Below are 12,468 nucleotides of genomic sequence, written 5' to 3' on the forward strand. Positions count from 1 at the left end.
CTTCAGTGTATGGTTGGTACTTTTCCTTGTTTGGCTTTGGCTCCTTTGCCAGGAGTCTGCTTGGATATACCGAGCTTGGGGGCTCCCAATTGGTCATCCTCGACCCTGATCTTTGATTGGTATCAGTTGTGGATGTCCGACCAAGTCACGGCGGGATATTCAACCAAATTCTGCTTCAGCTGCTTCGAAGCCACCGAGCTTCGTTTGTTCAAGCCTTGGGTGAAAGCCTGCACTGACCAATCATCGGAGACTGGTGGTAATTCCATTCGCTCCATTTGAAAGCGAGATACGAACTCCTGCAGCATGTCGTTTTCTCTTTGCTTGATTTTGAAGACGTCGGATTTCCTTGTAGCCACCTTGATGGCGCCGGCATGTGCCTTTATGAAAGAATCTGCTAGCATGGCAAACGAGTCTATCGATTTCGGTGCTAGGTTGTGATACCACATCATGGCCCCTTTCGAAAGTGTTTCTCCGAACTTTTTTACCAGGACGGATTCGATCTTATCGTCCTTTAGGTTGTTGCCCTTTACCGCACAAGTGTAAGCTGTGACGTGCTCGTTGGGCTCCAAGGTCCCATTGTACTTCGAGAGATCGGGCATTTTGAATTTCTTCAGGATGGGCTTTGTAGCGGCATTTGACGGGAATGGCTTTTGTATGAATTTCTTCGAATCAACACCTTTCAGGATTGGGGGTGCGCCCGGGATCTGATCGACCCTCGAGTTGTAGGTCTCTACCTTTTTGTCGTTGGCTTCTATCATTTTTTCACCCGATTCAATCCTCTTTTTGAGATCCCCGAGCATCTTCATAATAGCGGGGTCGGCTACTGACCCATTGTTAATCTATCTTTCCAGTACCTGTTTGGCTCGAGGAGCCGTTTTCGATGCTGCTATGCTTGGAGTTTTTTTATGGCTTTGTAGTTGAGCAATCGCCAGCTATTGTTCCTGTAACATTTCAAAAATAACGTGAAGGCTAACTTTTTATTCCTCCCGAGCTGGGGTTTTCTGAGCTTCTCGTTGGTCTCCTTGGCGTATGCTCCTGTTAGTGTGGGAGCTTATATCGATGTGTTGAGCATCACGCGAGACCACATCCGCGGGGATTGGCTTTGGTACGTCCTCAGGGTTTTGTGGTGGTAAACCAATACCTGGAACAGCTACACCATTCTCTCCATGGTCTTCAAGACCGTTGTTTTCATATGCATTCACTGAGTTAGACATTTTGACCTGAAATCAAAGATTCTTGGACAAGAAAAAGTGTGAAAGATAACTTGCGTTATATCAAACCATCAAGAAAACAATCACTATTATTTTTAGCCCCACGGTGGGCGCCAAACTATTTACCTTGAAAATGGTAATTACAATTAGATTTGATTTTATGGTTCTAAAAATATGTGATTGATTTTTATGTTAGTTGTAATGCAATAAATGCTAAGTATGAGACTAGAAAATAAGATAAGAACTTAAAAACAGTATGTTTAAGCAAACCGAGTGGCTGAGAATCGGGGCCTTGAACCAGGTTACACGGGACCTCGAGGTCGAGCTCGATACTAAGCTAAGGGCAGCCGATGAAGGTCTAACAGTAGTGAGATCTTTGATGAAGGCTCTTTATGGCAAATAACTAGCAATAAATAAAGAGCAATTAATGGAACGCAGCAAGTGTAAGCAATAAATGTAAGTAGTGAAATCAAGAGAATATGTTTAAGTTAGAGAGCAGAGAGAATGTTCTTGTATTGAATGTTGAAAGCGATATTGTATCTTGTGTTACAAAATGACAAGGCTCCCCTTTATATATGACAAGGAATCCCAACATAGTTCAAATTCATTTATTGTAAAGATATATGGCTAGTACAACCATTTAATGCCACGGTATGAGCTTGGACTAGCCAAATAGACTTGGTCAACTTTAACCACATGCATTGGGAACTTCCCACTTTTCCATCATAACTACCAATCTGCACTGCCCCAAGGTCAAACGTCGATAACCCCTTGGGTATGAACCTCGACCATTATCTCGAGCCTTTGGAGAATGTGCATGCGAAGCATCATAATGACCAAAAATTGGACCCTCCGATTTTTACCGTATACAGATTTTCAAGAAGAAAATGAAATTTGATGGTACTATTGACAAATATAAGGCAAGATTAGTTGTTAAAGGGTATAGACAACGAGAAGGTCTTGATTACTTTGACACATACTCGCCGGTAACAAGGATTACATCTATCCGGGTGTTAATAGCGTTAGCCGTCGTGTATGGCCTTCAAATCCATCAGATGGATGTAAAGACGGCCTTCTTAACTGGAGATTTAGAGGAAGAAATCTATATGGAACAACCTGAAGGGTTTGTAATTTCCTAAAAATAAAAGAATGTGCGTCGACTTATTAAATCACTTTACGGACTAAAACAAGCTCCAAAACAATGGCATGAAAAATTTGACCAAACAATGTTGTCAAATGGTTTCAAGATCAATGAGTGTGACAAATGTGTTTACATTAAGAATACTCCAAATCAAATAGTCATTGTTTGTTTATATGTGGATGATATGTTGATAATGAGTAATGACATTGCTAACATAAATGCTACTAAGTGCATGCTTAATAGTAAGTTTGATATGGAAGACTTAGGAGTTGCCGATTTAATTTTGGGAATTAAGATTCTTCAGACTCCTCAAGGTCTAGCTTTGTCTCAATCTCATTATATTAAAATGATTCTTGAAAAGTTCAAATATTTGGACTTTAAAGAAGCAAAAACACTAATTGATTTAAACCATACTCTTGTAAAGAATAAAGGTCAAAGCAAATCTCAATTGGAATATGCTCGAGTGTTGGGAAGTTTGATGTATATTATGAATTGTGCACGACCTGATATAGCTTGTGCAATAAGCAAGCTTAGTCGATACACAAGTAATCACAACCAAGCTCATTAGATAGCAATGAAACGAGTTTTGGGATATTTGAAATATACTCAAGACTATGCATTGCATTACAATAATTATCCAGCAGCTATTGAGGGATATAGTGATGCAAATTGGATCACTAGATCAACGGAAACAAAATCCACAAGTGGATACATTTTTACCATTGGTGGAGGAGCAGTGTCTTGGAAGTCATCTAAACAAACATGCATCGCTCGCTCTACAATGGACTGAGTTTATAGTTTTAGACAAGGTTGGTGAAGAAGCTGAATGGCTCTAGAATTTCTTAGAAGACATTCCATTTTGGCCCAAATTTTTGGCACCTGTATGCATACATTGCGAGAGTCAAGCAACAATAGGAAGAGCTGGGAGCAATATGTATAACGGGAAATCTCATCACATTCGACGAAGACATAATACTGTTAGACAACTACTCTCTAGTGGAATTATCACAATTGACTATGTAAAGTCAAAAGATAATGTATCGAATCCGCTTACAAAAGGCCTACCTAGAGGGGCGGTTGAGAAGTCATCAAAGGGAATGGGACTATGGCCGAGGATAGGTCACTATGGCGGTAACTCTACCTAGAACACTGGAGATCCCAAGATCTAGGTTCAAGGAGATCAAACAAAGTCATTAGTGACGGTTCAACATTGTCAAATAAAATTTTGATCCATTCTCATGATGCAAACAATATTCAGTACCAAGGATAAAGTGTTAGGACTTTTTAATGGTTTCTAAGTTTGATACGGGGTATATCAAATAGTGTATCTACGGGATAATACATTTAGGAATCACCTATATAAGTGTGAAGTGTAAGGCGCTTCAAGGAGAATGTTGTAAGGCCAGTTCTCTACGCACTTATAAAACCAAGCGGTGTTCATGGCTAAAACAAACACAACAATGAGAACCAAAGACGGTTAAGGGTTGATTGTGTGACATATGGTTGTCTAGGTATACACCAAAGTTTGACAGTTCAAAGATATCAAATCTACCGATTGAACGAGTATATCCGACATATGTTCACTACGGAAAGTTCAAAGGGAAACCTACTTATCAGATGCGGTTAATCCTTACTTGCGAATCACACACAGTTTTTCATGCATATTTGTTTCAGATAGCCATTCCCCATTCATGTGGGGGATTGTTGGGTTTTGTTATTATTAACAAAAGAGGTGTAAATGAAAAATTGTGGGAAAAGAAATGGAGGAAAGTGAAATTTTTAATTAGTTCACTGTACAAATGCACTTTGTCCCTCATTGGAAGAAGGAAAGAAAATCTTTGGGTATAAATATAGAATCTCATGTTCTAGCTCTTAAAGAGTTAAGAAGAAGTGGTGCCTCGCATTATCGTCATCGTCGTCGTCTCTCGCTCGGCTCGGCTTCGACTTCGGATTCGGATTCAGATTCGGATTCGGATTCGAATTTGAATTTGGATTTGGTCAATTGATATGATTGATTGATTATTTTTTGGACCAAATTTATTTCCTTTTACATTATTTAATATTTTCTTTTCTAAAATAATTTCGCGTTGGAAGATCGCGGGATCATTTTCGCGCATTGGAAGATCGCGGAATTAATTCGTGACCAATAGCTGAAACATTCCATTCAATAGTTGAATAGACACCTTATCATTGAACATGCACCTTTGCACCTATTGGGACTCAACCTTGCTGACTATAAATAGAGAGGTTTAGCCTCATTTTCACTGCCAAAAAAAATCTGAAATCACTCCCCTCGAACTTCTGCATTCTGCATTGTTTTTTCAAAACCAAAAACGTAAGCATTTTGTGTGATTTGCTCCCCCATTTGAATTCGCCGAAATTCTGTGATTTGAAGTGTCGTTATAATAGAATAGTTATGTCTATCTTGGGAGGAATTAATCTGCAACCTTAAGCATTGTGAGGGGTTAAATTCCTTAAGGAAACACAAGAAACTTGTGGGCTCGGAATTTTTAGCTTTCGTATTTAAAATAATGTTTGTTCATTTACTGAATTTGAATACAGTGTTCTAACAAGCTTAAGGAATTTAACGTTTTATTTCTGTATTCAATCTAACTTTTTGCTTTGGGAGACTAAAATCTAATTGATTTTCTACTCCCATTTTGGAGATTAAAATCTTCGAATTTTCTACTCCAGTTTGAGATAAAAGTCTTTGTGACTTTCTACTCAATCCGAGATATTAAAACTCGGTTGTTTGTATTTGGTTTGAAGATATAAAAACTTCACCGAGATACTAATTTTATTTGTCAATTTTTTTGACAAAAAGATGACAACGAGTGCGGAACCACAGAATAGTTCTGTTGGGACTATTGTTGCAACGACAAATGCGTCTTCAAGTCGCACAACTCCTGCACTGGCGATGGCACCGGCAGAAAAACTCGAAAAGTTTTCCGGTGTCGACTTTAAGCGTTGGCAGCAAAAAATATTTTCTACCTGACCACACTCAGTTTACAGTGCTTTATCAGTGAAGATGTTCCAGTTCTAGGAGAAGAAACTCCTGAAAATGAACGATTTGTGGTCACTGAGGCATGGAAGCATTCTGACTTCTTATGCAAAAACTATATTTTAAGTTGCTTGGAAGATGGCTTGTACAATGTTTATAGCATCATGAAAACATCAAGAGAATTATGGAATGCTCTTGAAAAGAAGTACAAGACTGAAGATGTTGGACTAAAGAAGTTTGTGACCGCCAAATTTTTGGATTTCAAAATGGTTGACGATAAATCTGTCATAACGCAAGTCCAAGAACTGCAAGTTATTGTTCATGGCCTCCTTGCTAAAGGTATAAAATGAGTAAATTATTTTATTCAAGATATTGATTATTGTACTAATTATAAATTTATGATTGAAGGTATGGTCATAAATGAAGCGTTTCAAGTTGCGGCATTTATTGAAAAGCTGCCTCCACTGTGGAAGGACTTTAAGAATTACTTGTAACATAAGCGCAAGGAGATGACGCTTGAAGACCTTATTGTTCGTCTACGAATTGAATAGGACCACAAGGCTGTTGAGAAGAAGTCTCGTGGAAATTCAACAATAATGGGTGAAAATATTGTTGAGGAAGCTTCAACGAGTAAAAAGAGAAAGAAGCCATCTGGACCAAAGAATTACCCAAGCAAGAAGAAGTTCAAAGGTAATTGCCACAACTGTGGAAAGGTTGGACACAAGGCTTCTGAATGTCGTGCACCATAGAAGGACAAGAAGAAAAGTCAAGCAAACATGATTGAGAAGAATGATAAAATAGTTGATTTATGTGCCATGCTTTCAGAATGCAACCTAGTCGGAAATCCTAGAGAATGGTGGATTGAGCAAGTTGACATGTTTGTGCTAACAAGGAGTTGTTTACTTCTTATGCTCCCGCTAGACCCAATGAGACAGTGTTTATGGCAAATCCCTCTACTGCAAAAATTGAAGGAATGGGCAAGATAGCTTTGAAGATGACTTCTGACAAGATTGTGACTCTAAATGATGTTCTTCATGTTCCTGAAATGCAGAAGAATATAATCTCGACATCACTTCTAGTCAAGAATGGCTTTAAGTGTGTTTTTGTTTCCGATAAGGTTGTAGTTAGTAAGAATGAAATGTATATAGGAAAAGGTTACCTGACTGAGGGCCTTTTCAAACTCAATGTAATTGCCTTTGATATGAATAAAATTTCAGCTTCTTCTTACTTGCTTGAGTCAAATAATTTATGGCATGAACGTTTAGGCCACGTCAAATTCAAAACTTTGTGAAAAATGATTAGTTTGGAAGTATTGCCTAAGTTTGAATGCAATAGCTCGAAATGTCAAATATGTGTGGAATCAAAGTATGTTAAGCATCCTTATAAGTCAGTTGAAAGGAATTCAAATCCTTTAGACTTAATTCACATAGATATTTACGACATGAAGTCAATACCATCTTGCGGTGGAAAAAAGTATTTCATAAATTTCATTGACGACAGTACTAGATATTGCTATATTTAATTACTCAATAATAAAGAAGAAGCAATTGATGCATTCAAGCAATACAAAAATAAAGTTGAAACGCAACTAAACAAAAAGATCAAAATGATAAGAAGTGATAGGGGTGGCGAATATGAATCTCTTTTTGAAGAAATATATTTGGAAAATGGCATTATTCACCAAACAACTGCCCCTTACTCACCGCAGTCTAATGGAATTGCAGAAAGAAAGAATAGAACGCTAAAGGAGATGATGAATGCCTTGTTAATAAGTTTTGGTTTACCTATAACTTGTGGGGGGAAGCTATTCTTACAGCTAATCAAATACTGAATCGAGTTCCCCATAGCAAAACGCAATCTATTCCATATAAAAAAATGGAAAGGAAGAAAGCCCAACTTAAAATATTTTAAAGTGGGGGGGGGGGGGGGTTGGCTAAAGTACAAGTTCCTAAACCCAAAAGGGTAAAGATTAGACCAAAAACCGTTGATTGTGTTTTCATAGGATATGCAACAAATAGTAAGGCATATTATTTTCTGGTTCATAAATCAGAAAATTCTGACATTCATATTAATACGGTAATTGAATCCGATAATGTTGAATTCTTTGAGAATATTTATCCGTATAAAATGGAATGTGAGTCGTCTAATGAAAAATCTAAGCGACCTCAGGAAGAAACAAAGGAAAGTACTTTTGATGAGGATAATCCAAGATGTAGTATACGTCAAAGGACAGCTACTTTCTTTGGACCAGATTTTCTGGCATTCTTGTTAGAAAATAAGCCACAAACATTCAAAGAAACAATGTGTCCCTCGGAACAACAATACTGGAAAGAGGCAGTCAATGGTGAGATAGAATCCATATTAAGTAATCATACTTGGGAATTGGTTGATCTTCCTCCGGGAAATAAACTTTTGGGTTCTACGTGGATTTTCAAGAAGAAAATGAAATTTGATGGTACTATTGACAAATATAAGGCAAGATTAATTGTTAAAGGATTTAGACAATGAGAAGGTCTTGATTACTTTGACACATACTTGTCGGTAACAAGGATTACATCTATCCGAGTGTTAATAGTGTTAGTCGCCGTGTATGGCCTTCAAATCCATCAAATGGATGTAAAGACATCCTTCTTAAATGGAGATTTAGATGAAGAAATCTATATGGAACAACCTGAAGGGTTTGTAGTTTCCGAAAAAGAAAAGAAGGTGTGTCGACTTGTTAAGTCACTTTACGGACTAAAACAAGTACCAAAACAATGGTATGCGAAATTTGACCAAACAATGATGTCAAATAGTTTCAAGATAAATGAGTGTCACAAATGTGTTTACATTAAGAATACCCCAAATCAAATAGTCATTATTTGTTTATATGTGGATAATACGTTGATAATGAGTAATGACATTGCTAACACAAACGCTACTAAGCGCATGCTTACTAGTAAGTTTGATATGAAAGACTTAGCAGTTGCCGATTTAATTTTGGGAATTAAGATTCTTCAGACTCCTCAAGGTCTAGATTTTTCTCTATCTCATTATATTAAAATAATTCTTGAAAAGTTCAAATATTTGGACTTTAAAGAAGTAAAAAAACGCCAATTGATTTAAACCATACTCTTGTAAAGAATAAAGGTCAAAGCAAATCTCAGTTGGAATATGCTCGAGTGTTGGGAAGTTTGATGTACATTATGAATTGTACATGACCTGATATAGCTTGTGCAATAATCAAGCTTAGTCGATACACAAGTAATTTCAACCAAGCTCATTGGATAGCAATGAAACGAGTTTTGGGATATTTGAAATATACTCAAGACTATGCATTGCATTACAATAATTATCCCGCAGTTATTGAGGAATATAGTGATGCAAATTGGATCAACAGAAATAAAATCCACAATTGGATATATTTTTACCATTGCTGGAGGAGTAGTGTCTTGGAAGTCATCCAAAACGACATGCATCGCTCGCTCTACAATGGAGTCTGAGTTTATAGCTTTAGACAAGGCCGGTAAAGAAGCTGAATGGCTCCGGAATTTCTTAAAAGACATTCCATTTTGGCCCAAACCTTTAGCACCTGTATGCATACATTGCGACAGTCAAGCAGCAATAGGAAGGGCTGGGAGCGTTATGTATAACGAGAAATATCGTCACATTCGACGAAGACATAATACCCCGTTAGACAACTACTCTCTAGTGGAATTATCACAATTGAATTTGTAAAGTCAAAAGATAATGTATCGAATCTGGTTACAAAAGGCCTACCTAGAGAGGCGGTTGAGAAGTTATCAAAGGGAATGGGACTATGGCCGAGGACAAGTCACTATGGCGGTAACTCTACCTAGAAGATTGGAGATCCCAAGATCTAAGTTCAAGGAGATCAAACAAAGTCATTAGTGACGGTTCAACATTGTCAAATAAAATTTTGGTCCATTCTCATGATGCAGACAATGTTCAGTACCAAGGATAAAGCGTTAGGACTTTTTAATGGTTTCTAAGTTTGATACGGGGTATATCAAATAGTGTATCTACGGGATAATACATTTAGGAATCACCTATATAAGTGTGAAGTGTAAGGCGCTTCAAGGAGAATGTTCTAAGGCCAGTTCTCTACGCACTTATAAAACCAAGCGGTGTTCATGGCTGAAACAAACACAACAATGAGAACCAAAGACGGTTAAGGGTTGATAGTGTGACATATGGCTGTCTAGGTATACACCAAAATTCGACGGTTCAAAGATATCAAATCTACCGATTGATCAAGTATAGCCGATATATGTTCACTTCAGAAAGTTCAAAGGGAAACCTACTTATCCAGATGCGGTTAATCCTTACTTGTAAATCACACACAGTTTTTCATGCATATTTATTTCAGATAGTCATTCCCCATTCATGTGGGGGATTGTTGGGTTTTGTTATTAATATCAAAAGACGTGTGAATGAAAAATAGTGGGAAAAGAAATGGAGGGAAGTGAAATTTTGAATTAGTTCACTTTACTAATGCATTGTGTCCCTCATTGGAAGAAGGAAAGAAAAATTTTGTGTATAAATATAGAAGCTCATCTTCTAGCTCTTAAAGAGTTAAGAAGGAGTGGTGTCTCGCGCCGTCGTCGTCGCTCGCTCAGCTTCGGCTTCGGCTTCAGCTTCGACTTCGGCTTCGGATTTTGGTCTATTGATATGATTGATAATTTTTTGGACCAAATTTATTTTCTTTTCCATTATTTAACATTTTCTTTTATAAATATTTTTCGAGTTGGAAGATCGCGGAATCATTTTCGCGCATTGGAAGATCGCGGAATTATTTCGCGACCAACAGCTGAAACGTTCCATTCAATAGCTGAATAGACATCGTATCATTGAACAGGCACCTTTGCACTTGTTGGTACTCAACCTTGTTGGCTATAAATAGAGAGGTTTAGCCTCATTTTCACTACCGAAAAAAATCTGAAATCACTCCCCTCAAACTTCTGCATTCTGCGTTGTTTTTCCAAAACCCAAAACATAAGCATTTTGTGTGATTTGCTCCGCCATTTGAGTTCGCCGAAATTCTGTGATTTGAAGTGCCGCTATCACAGAATAGTTATTCCATTCTATTCTGGGAGGAACTAATTCGTAACCTTGGGCATTGTAAGGGGATTAAATTCCTTAAGGAAACACAAGAAACTTGTAGGCTCGGAATTTTCTGCTTTCATTTCTAAAACTAACGTTTGTTCATTTACTGATTTTGAATACAGAGTTCTAACAACACCTTCAGTTTGAGAAATATAACCAAAGGCTTAAGATTTAGAATTAATCAAGTAACACGCCATGTGAAAGCAGCTTGAGTTTTTCTGACCAAAAGAATAATCAAATCCTTCCACGATCTCTCCTTGTGTCGTTACTTTTGACATTTACAGTTGCTATTGCTTTCTTGTTTGGCAAATATTTTTGATTACATAGAAATCAAAAGGGGCATGTTTTACAAAGTGATAAAGCAATATTGTAGTATATTTTTTGAATTGCTGTTCTTGGTATTTCCAAAGTTTAGTTCATCATTACCCTGCCAACTCTGAAGTCTAACACATTTCTTTGGCCAAAATATAATGTTCCCAATATTTCTATGTTTTGCTATACCTGCATCCCGTCTCGTTCAAGTGCAGCACGATTGGCTGATCTTGCAGCCATGCCTGACATATAAGTAAGCTCATTACTGAATTCTGCTTCAGTTGTTGTCAAAGCAGTATCAAGAGACGCCATATGTTCCAGTCTCCTGGTAGGATCCTCACAAGGATTGAAGGGAAGCAATCTTCTCCCCTTCTTCGACACTGCCAAGCTACTACTACTACGTTTTCGTTTCTTTTGGCAATCTAAAGAAACAAAGGATCAAGATCACTCACTTTTCAAGTAATAAGAGGCATGGAAAAGTAATGAAACCATAAACAAATGAAGAACACAATGACGAGACCTTGAAACGACTTTTACCTGGATTAAGCTTGTCAATGGAATTTGTTGGTCTCTGAATCCGGAAAAAAACAACAATTTTTGTCTGAGCAAGAGGAAATTCTGCATATCACAGGAAAATGAAGCTATCAATCACCAAAAGGAATAGATTTGAACCAATCATGGGGTATTCTCCCTTATATTACGGAAACAGCAAAATTCAAGATACATATGCTTTACATGTTGTGAAGTTAGTTGTTGCAATCATCTATGGAAACCAGGTTTCTGTAAGACAAGCACAATTGTGATTATCCGCCTATATACTACTTAAAAAAGATTAAACTTTCAAATATAATCTGGTTTACAAGTCCGAAGTTGAATCCCACGGAGAATTAACCTATTAATTACAACCACTAGTTTCGCAAGAATTCAAGTAATCAACTTGCAGAAATATTGGATAATGAATTGAGTGTTTACTAACTAAAAGATAAGTAATTAAAAAACTATAATTTTATTACTAACAAAGCAAATATTTATAAACAATATTGGAAAGGTCTAGAGTTATGATTTTCCCCTTCTTCGAAATTCTCCCCGCTACGTTTCCTATAAATTTGCCTAAGTATTTTCTACCGATCATGAGTACTTCGGGAGTCATAATTCTCTTCCGAGCAATTACCATAATTTACTAGGCGTATTCTTTCGAACTACGCTAGCTGGCATTAGTTCACTGCTCACTAAGATAGCATAAATGTTTCTTTATTCCTAATCCAACCTTTAAACCCTCCATATTTAGTCCTCATTTACGTTAAGAGTGATGTTATTCAACAACTACCTAAATGTGTACTCTTTTTCAAGCAATACACAGTAAATAGGCACAGTCAATTGAGGACCCTTCAATCAACTACAATAATCACATAGTTGAACAAGTAGAGAAAATTCAATGGCAAACTTATATTAAACGTAATGGAATTTCGTTCTCCAAAAGGTTCCTTCAAACCCTAGATAAAATAGCTTAGCTACTTATAATTGTTTGCACCCAACTACAATATTAGAATTCATCACCAACAATATAAAAAGGAAGAAGAAAGATAAAAACACGTTTTCGAATTTTCCACCTTGCTCCTTGCTTGTTCTTGCCTTCAAAGATAATGTCTAACCCTTAAAAAGTCATTCTTTGATGTATTTATATCACTTAGGGCTGA

The 12,468-nt window shown here is 37.1% G+C and overlaps 1 pseudogene; it reads right to left on the minus strand.

The window, feature by feature from the left end:
• The window catches only part of LOC104225865 (histone-lysine N-methyltransferase ATXR6-like), a 189,535-nt pseudogene extending 177,469 nt beyond the window's left edge, over positions 1 to 12,066 (minus strand).
• Between the last annotated feature and the right edge of the window lie 402 nt (positions 12,067 to 12,468).

The sequence above is a fragment of the Nicotiana sylvestris genome, chromosome 6, assembly GCF_000393655.2.
Source record: "Nicotiana sylvestris chromosome 6, ASM39365v2, whole genome shotgun sequence".
Taxonomy (NCBI): Eukaryota; Viridiplantae; Streptophyta; class Magnoliopsida; order Solanales; family Solanaceae; genus Nicotiana; species Nicotiana sylvestris.